Here is a 13,993-nt window from a genome sequence, read left to right on the forward strand (position 1 = left end):
GTCTCTAAAATTATGTGTGAGATATTACAGTACGCAAAATATTGCCAAGTTTGTCTCATCTAAAACTCACATTCGTCCTCAAATATTTGTGTAAAAATGGTGTTCCAGGAAGATGCTCTCTGTTTATCCTGTGGTGTCACCAACTCCCAGCATAGGACCGTTTGAAAAACGTCCCCAAGGGCAATTGAGAACCCCTACAAGCTCTTTGGCGGGAAATGATGAAACAGGGTTAAAATGGGCTTATCCCAGCCCTCCAGGAAGCCATGAGACAGGCAAGAGTGGCGCAGACACCTCATGGGGCGTTGTCAGAACAACGCCAACAGACGGTAATACATTCTAGTCTCCGGCTTTGTGCCTCGCTCTTCCTCGTGGTGTCAAGGTTAGAGTCGGTGGGCAGCAGCTTAAACGGCGTGCTTTGGCCTCTCTGAGAAAGCTCCTGACCCCAACCCTTCACCCCCAACCCTCCCACTTTATCATTGATTCCTAAAATGCCAACAGCATAGCTTTATTATCTCTATTCTTATCTTTATCCCTATTAGTATTACAACTATTATACACCTTTATATGCCTTTCCCAGCCAGAGATGCACACTGTGCAACATCATACATAAGTCAACTTCCTAAAAGACATTTCTCCCTCTAGCTCAAAAATTTCCCATGGTTCTCCATTGACTTCAGGAAGAATTTAGGGTTTTCAGGGGCTTCCACACAAATTGCCTCCTACCTTTCTTTCCAGACCCATCTGCCCATTAGCAGCAGGAGAAGTAGTAAACATTTATTGTAGTAGTAGCAGTAATTGTTGTCCTTGTAGTAGTAAACATTTACTGAGTGTTTACTATGTGCTAGGCACTATGCTAAGCATTTTATAAGCATTATCCTGTTTAATTCTCATATATTATTTTTATGCTTATAAAGTATAGTAAGTACTGTAAATTATCTGCACTTTACAGATAGGTAAACTGAGGCTTAAAGAGATTGAATAATTTGCCCCAGGTCATACAGAGAATGAGTAACAGACCTGGGACACTGGACCAGATCTGACGAGCCCCAGAATCTGCACTCCTATTATTCTTTTCTTACTCGCTCCCCCGTGAGAATCCTTGGCTTCAGACAAACCGATCTCCTCTGTTCCTCGGGCCTCAGTGCCTTTCATCAGGCTAGTGCCCCACCTGGATTGCCTTCCCATAATGTTCACCTATCTGAACTCCACCCCTCCTTCAATTCCCAAGAGTAATTAGCTCTTCCATACATTGCCGTGTATTGCTATTTTTCCATAAGAATGGTTCTATCTCCTCACTTGTATTTGTAACTTCAACGCAAGTCTGATGTGTTGAGTGCTATACAGTTCCTAGTCCACATGTAGCCTTTCTTATGGATGGCTCCCAAAAGAACACTTGATAGCTTTATAGCAGGTGGAATGCAGGAGGGGCCAGACAACCCTGAGAGGTGAGAGGAGAGAGCCACTGAACGAAGAAGTTCACTTTAAAGGACCTGAAAGGAATCCAAGAATCCTAATTTCCAGCATCACCGGATTTACAGCCCTAGAAGCATCATCTTAACATGGCCAGAATTCTTTCTACAGACTCATAAGAATCTCTGGAAATGGTTCTTCCACCTACATGCATAGAAAATAGATTTAGAGGGATTCTAGATGGGAAAGAAAATAAAGAGACATAAGGGAGAGGCATGTATGTATGAGGTGAGGGAAGGATCCCAGACCCCTTTCTGTTGTTACTCAATCTTATCTCCCATCTGTCTTGCTCTTAGGAAATTAGTGTACACAGGACTGAGAGAGAGGAAGGAAGGAGAAATGAGTGGTTCCAAAAATGGGGATTAATCTAGGCTGTGGTCATCGTGGGAGCATTAACAGGTATCATTAAACACACGATTTAAGAGAAGAGAGGGTACGATGGAGGTACAGCAATAGAGAAGGAATGAAAATCTGAAGCGAGTGGTAGAGGCAGCAGGCAGGAGAAGGAGAAAAGTGGAGGAACAAAAGAGGATTAAAAGGGAAACAGTAGCGGGTGGGAAGTTGAGAGAAAGGCCTGGGTTGTTTTCTCCCAGGTGTGGGAAGAAGCTGTAGCATGTGCGTGGGAGGTAGGGGAGAAACCGGTTGCATCTATATTCTGTTCTCTCTCCCACCTTTTGTCCTAAATTCCACCCAAAACAGAAGCCAGTACAGACAAAAGACTTTCCAGAGAGAACCACTTGTCCCCCAGTCCCATTCCCCGGCATTCTTGCCCAATGACTGGCTCTCCCATGCCTTCCCTCCACCCCATGCTTTTCTCACAAAGCTTTGGCAGGAGCCTCTGCAGTTCTGACTTATCCATGGGAAGGACACTGGGGCCATCATCTACCTTCAGCCCAAAGGGGCCAAGGGGACTTAGAGCCTCTCATCTTCCAGGCCACTCTTCTCCTGCAGCTCCATTCTTCTTCTGGCCTCTCTCAGACCAAGAACACTTAGAAGATTGACCTTAAGAGAAGGGACCTTCCTCGGGGGACAAAACTGAGGCTTAATTCATGAAGTGAAGCTGGGCTCAGGCTGCTGAGGGCAAGAGCAATGGGAGTTATTAAAAAGTATGTGAGCTGTTGCATCAGATGCACATTATAATTGAGACACGTCTTGGGGCCAAACACTTCAGGGGCACTGATCATCGGACCAAGATAAAGAAGGATGAGAGTCCTTAAGAGAAAAGAATTCCCAAGGAAGTTTACAAGAGCCAAATCCATCGAGCCTGGCGGCACCAGGAACAGTGCAAGGCCTGCACCTTCTCCTCCCATCACTGAGGTTGAAAAAGTGAGGTATGTCCTAGGACGTGGTCCAGGTTATGCCCTCTACAGAGTAAACTCTGAAGCTTTTTTCACATATACAATTGTTATGGTATCTCTCACCCCAACCTCTGATCTGTTTTCCTTAAAACCAGAGTGACATTCTCAATAAAAATCGGCTGTTTACCCTCAAGATATAATGCGCATACCATAAAATTCACCATTTTAAAGTGCACAGTCCAGTGGGTTTTAGCATATTCATAAGCTTGTGTAACCACCACCACCATCTCACTCCAGAACATTTTCATCCCTCCAAAAAGAAACCTCATATTCTTGAGGAGTCACTACTCATTCTTTTCTCTCCCCAGTCCCTGGCAACCACTAATCTGGTTTTTTTTGTCCCTCTGGATTTATCTATTCTGGACATTTCATATAAATGGAATAATATAATATGTAGCCTTTTATGTCTCGCTTCTTTCACTTAGCATAATGTTTTCAACATCCCTGTTGTAGCACGTATCAGTATTTCATTCCTTCTTGTGACTGAATAATATTCCATCGTATGGATATACCCCTTTTGTTTGTCTGTTAATCAGTTCTTGGACATTCGGGTTGTTTCTACTTTTCTTGCTATTATGAATAATGCTACTATAACATTCGCACACAGGTTTTTGTGTGGACATGTGTTTCCAGTTATCTTGAGTATATACTAGGAGTGACAGTACTGGGTCATATGATAACCCTGTGTCTAACCTTGTAAGGAACTGCCAGTCTGTTTCCCAGTGGCCGTGCCATTTTATATTCCTCCCAGCAGCGTGCGAGCAGTGATGGTTTCTCCACATCATCACCAACACTTAGTTTCGCCGTTTTATCATAACCATCCTAGTGGGAGTGAAATATTTCCTTGTGGTTAGATTTGCATTTCCTTAACGATGAGTGATGTTAAACATCTTCTCATGTGCTTATTGGCCATTTGTAGATCTTCTTTGGAGAAATGTCTATTCAAATCCTTTGTCCAGTTTTTAAAAATTTTTATTGAGGTAACATTGGTTTATAACATTATGTAAATTTCAGGTGTAAATCATTACATTTCGATTTCTGTGTAGACTAAATCATGTTCACTACTCAAAGTCTAATTACTGTCTGTCACTGTACACACATGCCCTTTTACTCCTTTCGCCCTCCCCCTCCCCCTTTCCCCTCTAGTAACCACCAATCTATTCTCTATATCTCTGTTTGTTTGTTGTTGTTGTTTTATCTTCCATATATGAGTGAAGTCATATGGTATTTGGCTTTCTGCGTCAGACTTATTTTGCTTAGCATAATACCCTCAAGTTCCATCCATGTTGTCACAAATGGCAAGATTTTGTCTCTTTTTATGGCTGAGTATTATTCCATTGTATATCTACACCACACCTTCTTTATCTGTTCATCCACTGATGGGCACTTAGGTTGTTTCCAAGTCTTGGCTATTGTGAATAATGCTGCCATGAGCATAGGAGTACAAATATATTTTCAAATTAGTGTTTTTGTGTTCTTTGGATAAACACCCAGAAGTGGAATGGTTGGATCATATAGTAGTTCTATTCTTAATTTTTTGAAGAATCTCCACACTGTTTTCCATAGTGGCTGCACCAGTTTACATTCCCACCAGCAGTGTATGAGGGTTCCCTTTTCTCCATATCCTCTCCAACACTTGTTATTTCTTGTCTTTTCAATAATAACCATTCTGACAGGCATGAGGTAATATTTCCTTGTAGCTTTTATTTGCGTTTCCCTAATAATTAGTGATGTTGAACATTTCTTCATGTGCCTGTTGGCCATCTGTATATCTTCTTTGGAAACATGTCTGTTCAGATCCTTTGCCCATTTTTTAATTGGGTTGTTTTTGTTGCTGTTGTTGGGTTATAAGGGTTCTTTTTACAATTTGAATATTAAACCCTTATAAGATATATGACTTACAAACATTCTCTCCCATTCTGTAGGTTATCTTGTCACATTCTTGATATGTGCTTTGATGCACAAAATATGTTAGTTTTTATGAAGTCTAATATATCTATTTTTTCTTTTGTGGCTTGTGCTTTTAGTGTTAAATTTAACAATCCACTGAAATTTGAGGTCAGGAAGATTTACTCCTATGTTTTCTTTTAAGAGCTTTATAGTTTTACCTCTTATATTTAGGTAGTTGATTCACAGTGAGTTAACTTTTATGTACAAAGAGAAGTAGGGGTCCAAATTTATTGTTTTGTATGTGGTTATCTAGTTGTCCCAGCATCATCTTTTGAGGAGACTATTCTTTCTCCATTGAATGGCCTTGGCACTATTGTAAAAAAATCGATTGACCATAGATGTTACCATTTATTTCTGGACGCTCAATTCTATTCCATCATGCTGGAACCATTCTGTTTTGATTACTGTAGTTTTGTAGTAAGTTTTGAAATTAGGAAGTGTGAGTCCTCCTTATTTGTTTTTCTTTTTCAGTTCTCTTTTGGTTATTTGGAGCCCCTTGTAGTTGCATATGAATTTGAGGATTGAATATTCCATTTCTACAAAAAAGACCGTGGGAATTTTGATGAGAATTACATTGATTCTGTAGATGACGTCAGGGAGTATTTCCGTCTTAACATTTAGGCTTCCAATCTATGAACGTGGGATGTCTTTTCATTTATTTAGGTCTGTATTAATTTTTTAAGAAATTTTTTTGTATTTGTCAGTGTACAAGTCTTTCACTCCCCTTGTTAAATTTTCCCTGGATATTTTATTCTTTTGGATGTTATTGTCAATGGAATTGTTTTCTTAACTTCTTTTTCTGATTGTTTTTTACTAGTTTACAGAAGCACAACTGATATTTGTGTGTTGATCTTGTACCCTGAAAATTTGCCCAATTTGTTTCTTAGCTTCAATGGTTTTTTTGTGGATTCTATGGGATTTTTCTGTATATAGAATCATGTCAACTGCAAATAGAGATAGTTTTACTTCTTGCTTCCTAAGGTGGATGTCTTTTATTTTGTTTTCCTGCCTAATTGCTCTGGCTAGAACTTCCAGTACAATGCTGAATAGCAGTGGTGAAGGTAGGCATCTTTTTCTTGTTCCTCATCCTAGTAGAGAGCAGCTTTCAGTTTTTCACCATTGAGTATGATGTTACCTGTGGGTTTTTCATAAATGCCCCCGTTCTATTCCTAATTTGATGGGTGTTTTTATTATGAAAGGGTATTGAATTGTTTCAAATGTGCCTTCATCTGTTGAAATCATTATGTGGAATTTTCCCTCGTTTTATTAATGTGGTGTGTTACAGTGATTGATTTTCTTATGTTGAACCATCTTTGCATTTTTGGCATAAATCCCACATGGTCATGGTGTATAATCCTTTCAATGTACTGTTGGATTTAGTTTGCTGGTATTCTGTTGAGGATTTTTGCTTCTATATTTATAAAAAAAATCGGTCTGTGGTTTTCTTGTGGTATCTTTGTTTGACTTTGGTATCAGGGTGGTGTTCACCTTAAAGAATGGGTTGGAAAGTGCTCCCTTTGCTTCTATTTTTTGGAAGCATTTGAGCAGTATTGTTGTTAGTTCTCCTTTAAATGTGTGGCAGGATTCACCGGTGAAGCCATCTGGTCCTAGGCTTTTCTTTGTTGGGAGATTTTTTTATACTAATTCTGTCTGTACTTGTTATAGGTCTGTTGAGCTTTTCTATTTCTTCTTGAGTAATTTCATTGGTAATTTGTGTGTTTCTAGGAATTTATCCATTTAATCTAGATTAATTAGTTTGTATATAATTGCTTATAGTATTCTATTATAATCCTTTTCATTTCTATAAGGTTGGTAGTATATTCTATTCTAGTAAGTTCTTTTCATTCTGTAAGATTGGTTCCTGCTTTCATTTCTGATTTTATTTATTTGTATCTTCTCTATTTTTCCTAAGTCAGTTTAGCTAATTGTTCATAAATTTTGTTCATCTTTTCAAAGAATCAGCTTTTGGTTTTGTTGATTCTTTCCACTGTTTTTCTATTCTCTATTTCACTTATCTCTGCTCTAATCTTTATTATTTCCTTCTTTCTGCTGGCTTTGGTTTTAGTTTGCATTTCTTTTTCTAGTTCCTTAAAGTGCAAAGTTAGATTCTTGATTTTAGATCTTTCATGTTTTTTAATGTAGGCATTTATATCTATAAACTTCCCTCTAAGTTCTGCCTTCACTGTATCTCATAAGTTTTTGTGTGTTGTGTTTTTGTTTTCATTCATCTCAAAGTTTTTCCTAATTTCCCCAGTGATTTCTTCTTTGATCCATTTCTTGCGTAAGAGTCAATTGTTTAATTTCCACATATTTGCAAATTTCCCAGTTTTCCTTTTGTTATTGATTTCTAGCTTCATTCCATTGTGGTCAGAAAAGATACTTTATATGATTTCAATCTTATTAAATTTATTGAGAACCGTCTTATGGCCTAACACATGGTCTATCTTGGAGAATTCTCCATGTGCACTTGAGAATGTATACTCTGCTGTTGTTGGGTGTTCTGTATATGTCTTTTAGGTCTAGTGGTTTATAGTATGGTTAAATTCCCCTATTTCCTTCTTGATCCCAACCCAGCTCTCCTTTGGTTACTATTTTCATGGAATATCTTTTTCCATCCTTTCACTTTCAACCTATTTTTGTCTTTGGATCTAAAGTGAGATTCTTGTAAGCAGCATGCTATGGTCTGTATGTTTGTATCCCTCCAATATTCAAATGTTGAAACCTAACCCCCAAGGTGATGATATTAGATTGTGTGGCCTTTAGGAGGTGATTAGGTCATGAGGGCTCCCCCTTTATGAAAGAGAGCTGAGGGAGCTCTCTTGTCCCTTCTGTCAAGTGAGGGCACAATGAGAAGATGCTGCCTATGACCCAGGAAATGGGACCAGACACCGAATCTGCCAGCATCTTGGTCTTGGACTTCCCAGCCTCCAGAGCTATGAGAAATTAATATTTGTTGTTAAGTCACCAAGTTTATGGTATTTTATTATAACAGCTCAAACAAACTAAGACACAGCATATTGTTGAATCATGTTGTTTTAATCCATTCTTCCAATCTCTGCCTTTTAATTGGCGAGTTCAATCTATTTATATTTAAAGTGATTACTGATAACAAAGGACCTATTTCTGCCATTGTGCTATTTGTTTCTGCATGTCTTACATTGTTTTTGTTCCTCAGTCCCTCCAGTACTGCCTTCTTTTGTGTTTGGTTAAATTTTTTTTTCTAGTGACTATTTTTGTTCTCTCTTTATTTCCTTTTCTGGGTATGTTTAAGTTATTTTCTTAATGGTTACCATGGGAATCACTAACTGTTAAGATGTTAACTATATCATAAACTTAGAAGACTCTAGTTTGAATCTAGTCCAAATCTAGTTTGATGACCAACTTGGCTTAAATTGCGTATATTAACACCACTCCTGTCCCATTCCTTCCCCCCTACCTTTATGTTATTTTCACAAATTACTTCTTTACGCATGTGTGTTTATGCATTTGTTTTTTTAAACCATATAGAAAACAAAAAGAGAATTTACATACCAAAATACAGTAATACTAACTTTTATATTTACTTGATGTAGTTACCTTTACCAGTGATCTTTATTTCTTCACGTGGCTTTAAGTTGCCTACTGTCTTTTTGTTTTAGCTGAAGGGGTCCCTTTAGCATTTCTTGTAGGGCAGGTCTACTAGCAATGAACTCCCTTAGCTTTTGTTGACCTGGAAATGTCTTAATTATTCCTTCACTTTTGAAAAATAGAATTCTTGGTTGATGGGGTTGTTTTTTCTTTCAGCACTTTAAATATTATATCCCACTACTTTCTGGCCTCCAGGATTTCTGATGAAAAACTGGCTGTTAATTCTATTGAGAATCTCTTGAGCATAATGAGTTGCTTCCCTCTTACTGCTTTCAACATTCTCTCTTTGTTTTTGGCTTTTTACAGTTTTATTATGCAATCATGCCTTGCTTAATGATAGGATACATTCTGAGAAAAGCATTGTTAGGTGATTTCATCATTATGTGAACATCATAGAGTGTACTTACGCAAACTTAGTATAGCATATTACACGTGTAAGCCACATGGTATTAATTTTATGGGACCGCTATCATATGTGCAGTCCATTGTTGACCAAAACATCATCACACAGTGCATGACCGTAATGTGTCTCAGTGTGGATCTCCTTGAGTTTATCCTGCTTGGAGTTTGTGGAGCTTCTTGGACATGTAGATTCACATCTTTCATCAAATTTGGGAACTTTTTGGCCATTACTTCTTCAAATATTTTTTTCTGCCCCTTTCTCTATTTCTTCTTCTGGACTCCCAGAATGCATATACTGGCCTGCTTGATTATTTCCTACAGGTCCCTTAGGCTCTGTTCATTTTTTCTTTATTCTTCTTTCTTTCTTTTCCTTAGACTGGGCAATTTCAATTGTCTTATCTTTTGGTTCATTGATTCTTTCTTCTGCCTGATCAAATCTCCTGTTGAACTTCTCTAGTAAATTTTTCATTCAACTACTGTACTTTTCAGCTCCAGAATTTCTATTTAGTTCTTTTTTTAAATATAATTTCTCTCTTTGTTACTATTCCCTACTTGTTCATATATCATTCCCTTTATTTCCTTTAGTTACTTGTCCATGGTTTCCTTCTTCTTTCTGAGCATATTTAAAACAATTAATTTAAAAATCTTTTGTCTAGTAAGTCCAATGTCTGAACTTTCTCAGGGATGATTTCTGTCAATTTCTTTTTTTCCCTGTGAATGAGCCATATTTTCCTGTTTCTTCATATACTTTGAATTTTTTGTTGAGCACTTGATTCTTTAAATATTGTATCTGGCAACTCTGGTAATCCCTCTGCAGGGATTATTCTTGTTACTTGATGAAGGCTTCAGTCACCCATTTGTTTAGTGACATTTCCAAACTATTTTCACAAAGACTATATTTCTTGTTGTGTGTGGTCACCGAAGGCTCCATTCCATTATTTCCATGGTCAGCCTGTGACCTGACAGAGATTTCCTTAAATTCCTGGGTCCAATAAAAAAAACAAATGGAAAAAAATGGTGTCTGTCATTTTTAATCTCCTCTAACCAATACCACTGAGAAAGCTACTTCAGCCCATGTGGGTTGAGACAATGGCCAGCCTCTGTGCTAGCCCCTCAGTAATCAAAAGCAGCAATCGAAATGCACAACCCGAATTTTTGGCAGGCAATGTCTCTATTGCCCACCCTAGCACAATCAATCCACACTAGGATCACAGACTGCCATCACCATGGATGCCTGTTATGGGGCTGGGGGTTGGGGACTGGTAGCCATTCATGAAATGTCAAAATTCATTAAAATTTACCTGCCTCTTTCTTCACTATGCACTCCCTTGGATACTGCGAATGTTTGACTAGACTTCAGAGCTCCAAAATAGTTGCTTCAGCCATCTTCTGTGGCATTATCCCACTAGTTATCTTTACATTATAAATTTCTAACTTAAATCCACTGTGGTCAGAGAACATATTTGGGATAATTTCAGTCCTCCATAATTTGTTAAAAATTGCTTTCTGGCTTAGCATATGGTCTATTTTGGTAAATGTTCCATGTATATCTGAAAATTATTTTGATAGTTGTTGGATGCATTATTCTATAAATGTTAATTAGGTCAAATTTGTTAATTGTGTTACTCAAATATTTTATATCCTTATTTTTTTCTCATGTCCTATCAGTAACTGGGAGAAATATCTTTAACCTTTCCATTATGATTGTAGATTTGTGTATTTCTCTTTCACATTTGGTTTTAGTTCAATCATCTTATTTAATAAGATTTCTCTATTTTAATGATTTTTTTGTATTTTATTTTTACCATATGATATGTCTTTCTTTTTATTTTTTGTTTGTTATCTCTCTGTCTGTAAGTGTATATACACATACATAATTCTTATCTACTTTAGACAATATCTATTGACCATCCATATTAAAATATAAGGAAACTGATACATCCCCTTTTCCCAGCTCCCTTCCCCCTCCTCTCTTTTATTCCCTAGTGTTAGTTATGTATACTATATTTCTCAGTTGATCTAGTGGTAATATTAATTCTCTATAAAGTGTAAATTAAACTCATACATCCATTACTTGACTTATCAGCTTTAAATAATTAAAAAGGAAGAAATTAGTATGCTTAGATTACTTATTATTCTCTTTTCTATCTTCTAACTTTTGCTAATTATGTTACTATTTCCACTTCTTTGTGGTTTGTAACACTTACATTATATTTTGAAACTGTAATTCCCTCAAGTCTTTAACCTTAAATCTACTTTAAATAAGTTTACTACTCAGCATCAGTACCTTTAGCATAGGCTCTCATTTATCTTTTGATAGACTTAAATTCACCTTTTATATATTTTTCAAATAGCTGCAAAAATATTCTCTGCATTCTTGCACATTTAAAAACATCTGTCTCTTTTATATTTGAATGGCAGTTTATCTGGATATGAGTGTAGCATCACACGCTGATTTCCTGAGGACCATACAGACATTGCCTCCTTGTCTTATAAGATCAAATGTTGTTGTGGAAAAGCTTAAAGCCAGTCTGATTTTTTCATTGTGAGTGGTTTGATTCTTTCTCCTGCACAAGGGCTGCACACTATCAGCATCTGTGAAGAAGGAAGCAGAGGGAAGCAACAGGGTGCCTGACAGACCTGAAAGGAAGGAAAAAAAAATAGCCAACAGGTATTCTCTGGAAAATATTGCAGACCAACTCTAAAATAGCTGAAACTGAGAATGGTTCTTCCAAATTCAGTGGAGGATGAACGACAGAAGCCTAGAATCACAACTGAAGGGACTGGAGCAGGCTCAGTCATGGGAACTCTCAGAACTGACAAGCCAGGGCCACCTTCCAGCACACACCCCACATGGAAGAGGACTGCGGAGAGTGGGAGCAAAGCTGACTCAGATGTAACGGAGACCAAGGAAACAGAAGGTACAGACAACAATGGCAGGGAGGACAGAGCTAGCTCTAAAAGAGCCAGTGAATCTCAGAAAGCAAGAAACTACATTTTTGAATACCGCATGAAAACAATGGAAGAGAGGGGTGTGTGAACCATGCCCCCTTCTAAAAGTTCAGCAAAACTACTTTCACATAAAAATGAGCCACGGAAAAATACCAAGAGGAAATCCCATACAAAGTTTCTATAAGAAATAAAGGACTAGAGAGTAGAATAATATCCCAAGGACAAAGAGATCACACCAGAAAGGCACGTCCACCAAACAAATCAAAACTATAACCTAGGGGTTCTAAGCCTCCATCCAACCTCTCCCACTTACTACAAATAGAAACCAAAATCCTAAGGCTCTGAAAAGGGAACAGGAGCAGGCAGTTCGGGAAGGCAAGTCAAAACTTGAATAACAACCAATATGGTGGTTGGTTCCCTGATTTTTTTTTTTTCCTTCTGTAGCTACTTGCCTAGACTCTGTAGTCCCGGAAGTGTACAGTGGACACAGACAAAAAACCCCAAGAAAAGCCCTCTCTTTATGGCCAGAAGATTAGGAAAGGGGTCCCTGGGAGCCAGATGGCATAAATCACAGAGAGAAAGGGATCCTTAAATCTGTGCGCAAGTAGGACTGACTTGAAGAAGCACAGCCACCGCTTTGAGAACTGAGGTACAGTGTGGACCCCGACTCAGGTCCCAGACTGGCCCCTAGGTGGGGCATGCATGGCGCAGACCCCCAGTAGCACTGCAAAGGCTTTGAAAAGTTCACAGACGTTGGAACCGCATCTCAAACAACACAGGTCAGGACATACAGGGTTAAATGACAGCTCAGACAAACAAACAAACAAAATCAACATTCTCCGGAGAATGTTGACAGGATTCAAAGTCTCACAATATGGTATTTCCAGGATACAATCCAAAATTATTCAACATTAAAAGGCAAAAACCAGGACAACTTCAATGACTTGCAAGGAAATGACAATCAACAAACACCAACTGTAACATGATGCCAACGTTGAAATGATCAAACAAGGACTTTAAAGTAGCTTTCATCACCATGCTCCCTGAGGTAAAAGTGAACACCCTTGAAACACGTGGAAAGACAGCAGTTCTCAGCAAAGAAATGAAAGCTCTAAAAAAGAACCAATGGAAACGTTAGGATGGAAAAATACAACAGTGGAAATAAAGAATTCACTGAAGGGGCTCAATGAAGATAACAGAGGGAAGAGTCAGTGAACTTGAAGGTAGAGCAATAGAAATTATCCACTCTGAAAACAGAGAGAAAAGAGATGGTAGTCATGGTTGAACTTTAAGTTCACCTGGGAAACCATGTATCTGCATCTTCCGAGCTCTCCAGGGTCTCATTTCCGTGTGTGTGTGTGCGCGCGTGATGTGTTCCCTTCCATTTTCTGCTTTAAATGTCACCCCTTCCTGTAGTGAATAGGAGCTAACAGGAGCTCAAGAGCTCCATGGTCTCTCAGCTTCCCTGGGCAATTGGCCTGGATTAGTTTTCCTTACCCGAAGGCTCAGCTCATTCCTGCTTTAACCTTGAGACTATTTTACAGATTCAGAACACTTTCGCTTCTGCCCTTGGATAGGCGCCTCTCCTGTCCCCTTGCCACACGTTATCATTCAGAGATCATCTCTGCCTGTGGAATCAGACTTATTTTTATCTCACTCTTTTAAGAGCTGCCTTACTCAAGGTTGAGGATATGTGACCAAGTTTTATTCCTTTACCCCCCAAAAAAGCTCTGAAAAGTGATGTCGCCACTTTCCCCCAAGATTTCCACCACTCACACCCTGGATCATGTTTCCCTACAGCCCGGATTTAAGTGCAAACTGTGGCAGCTCTGTTCTTTTTTTTTAATCCACCCTCCCATCCGACCCAGGCCCCTCCCTCTTCCTTCTCTCCAGCCAAGTCCTTCTATTCCAACAACAGACGGGGGAGAAGGAAGTGGAAGCCACAGCGTGCCCTCATCTCCGAGAGAATTCTCATGGAGAAAGTCAGATTATTTGTGGCATGATTGGATAGGCACTGGCCCAGGAGCCAACAGACCTGGATTCTCGCCATGGTTCTGCCACAAACAAGCCGTGTAACCTTGAACAGGACATAAAGTCAAGAAAATTTTGAAGATTGATGAAACCTTAAGAGATTGTCTAATCCAACTTTTTATTTTCACATATGCAGGAACTAAGGCCTGGAGACATGATACAACCTGCTCCAAGTCATGTGGTTGGTAATGGCATAGCTGGGT

Source organism: Equus asinus, chromosome 13 (genome assembly GCF_041296235.1).
Source record: "Equus asinus isolate D_3611 breed Donkey chromosome 13, EquAss-T2T_v2, whole genome shotgun sequence".
NCBI lineage: Eukaryota > Metazoa > Chordata > Mammalia > Perissodactyla > Equidae > Equus > Equus asinus.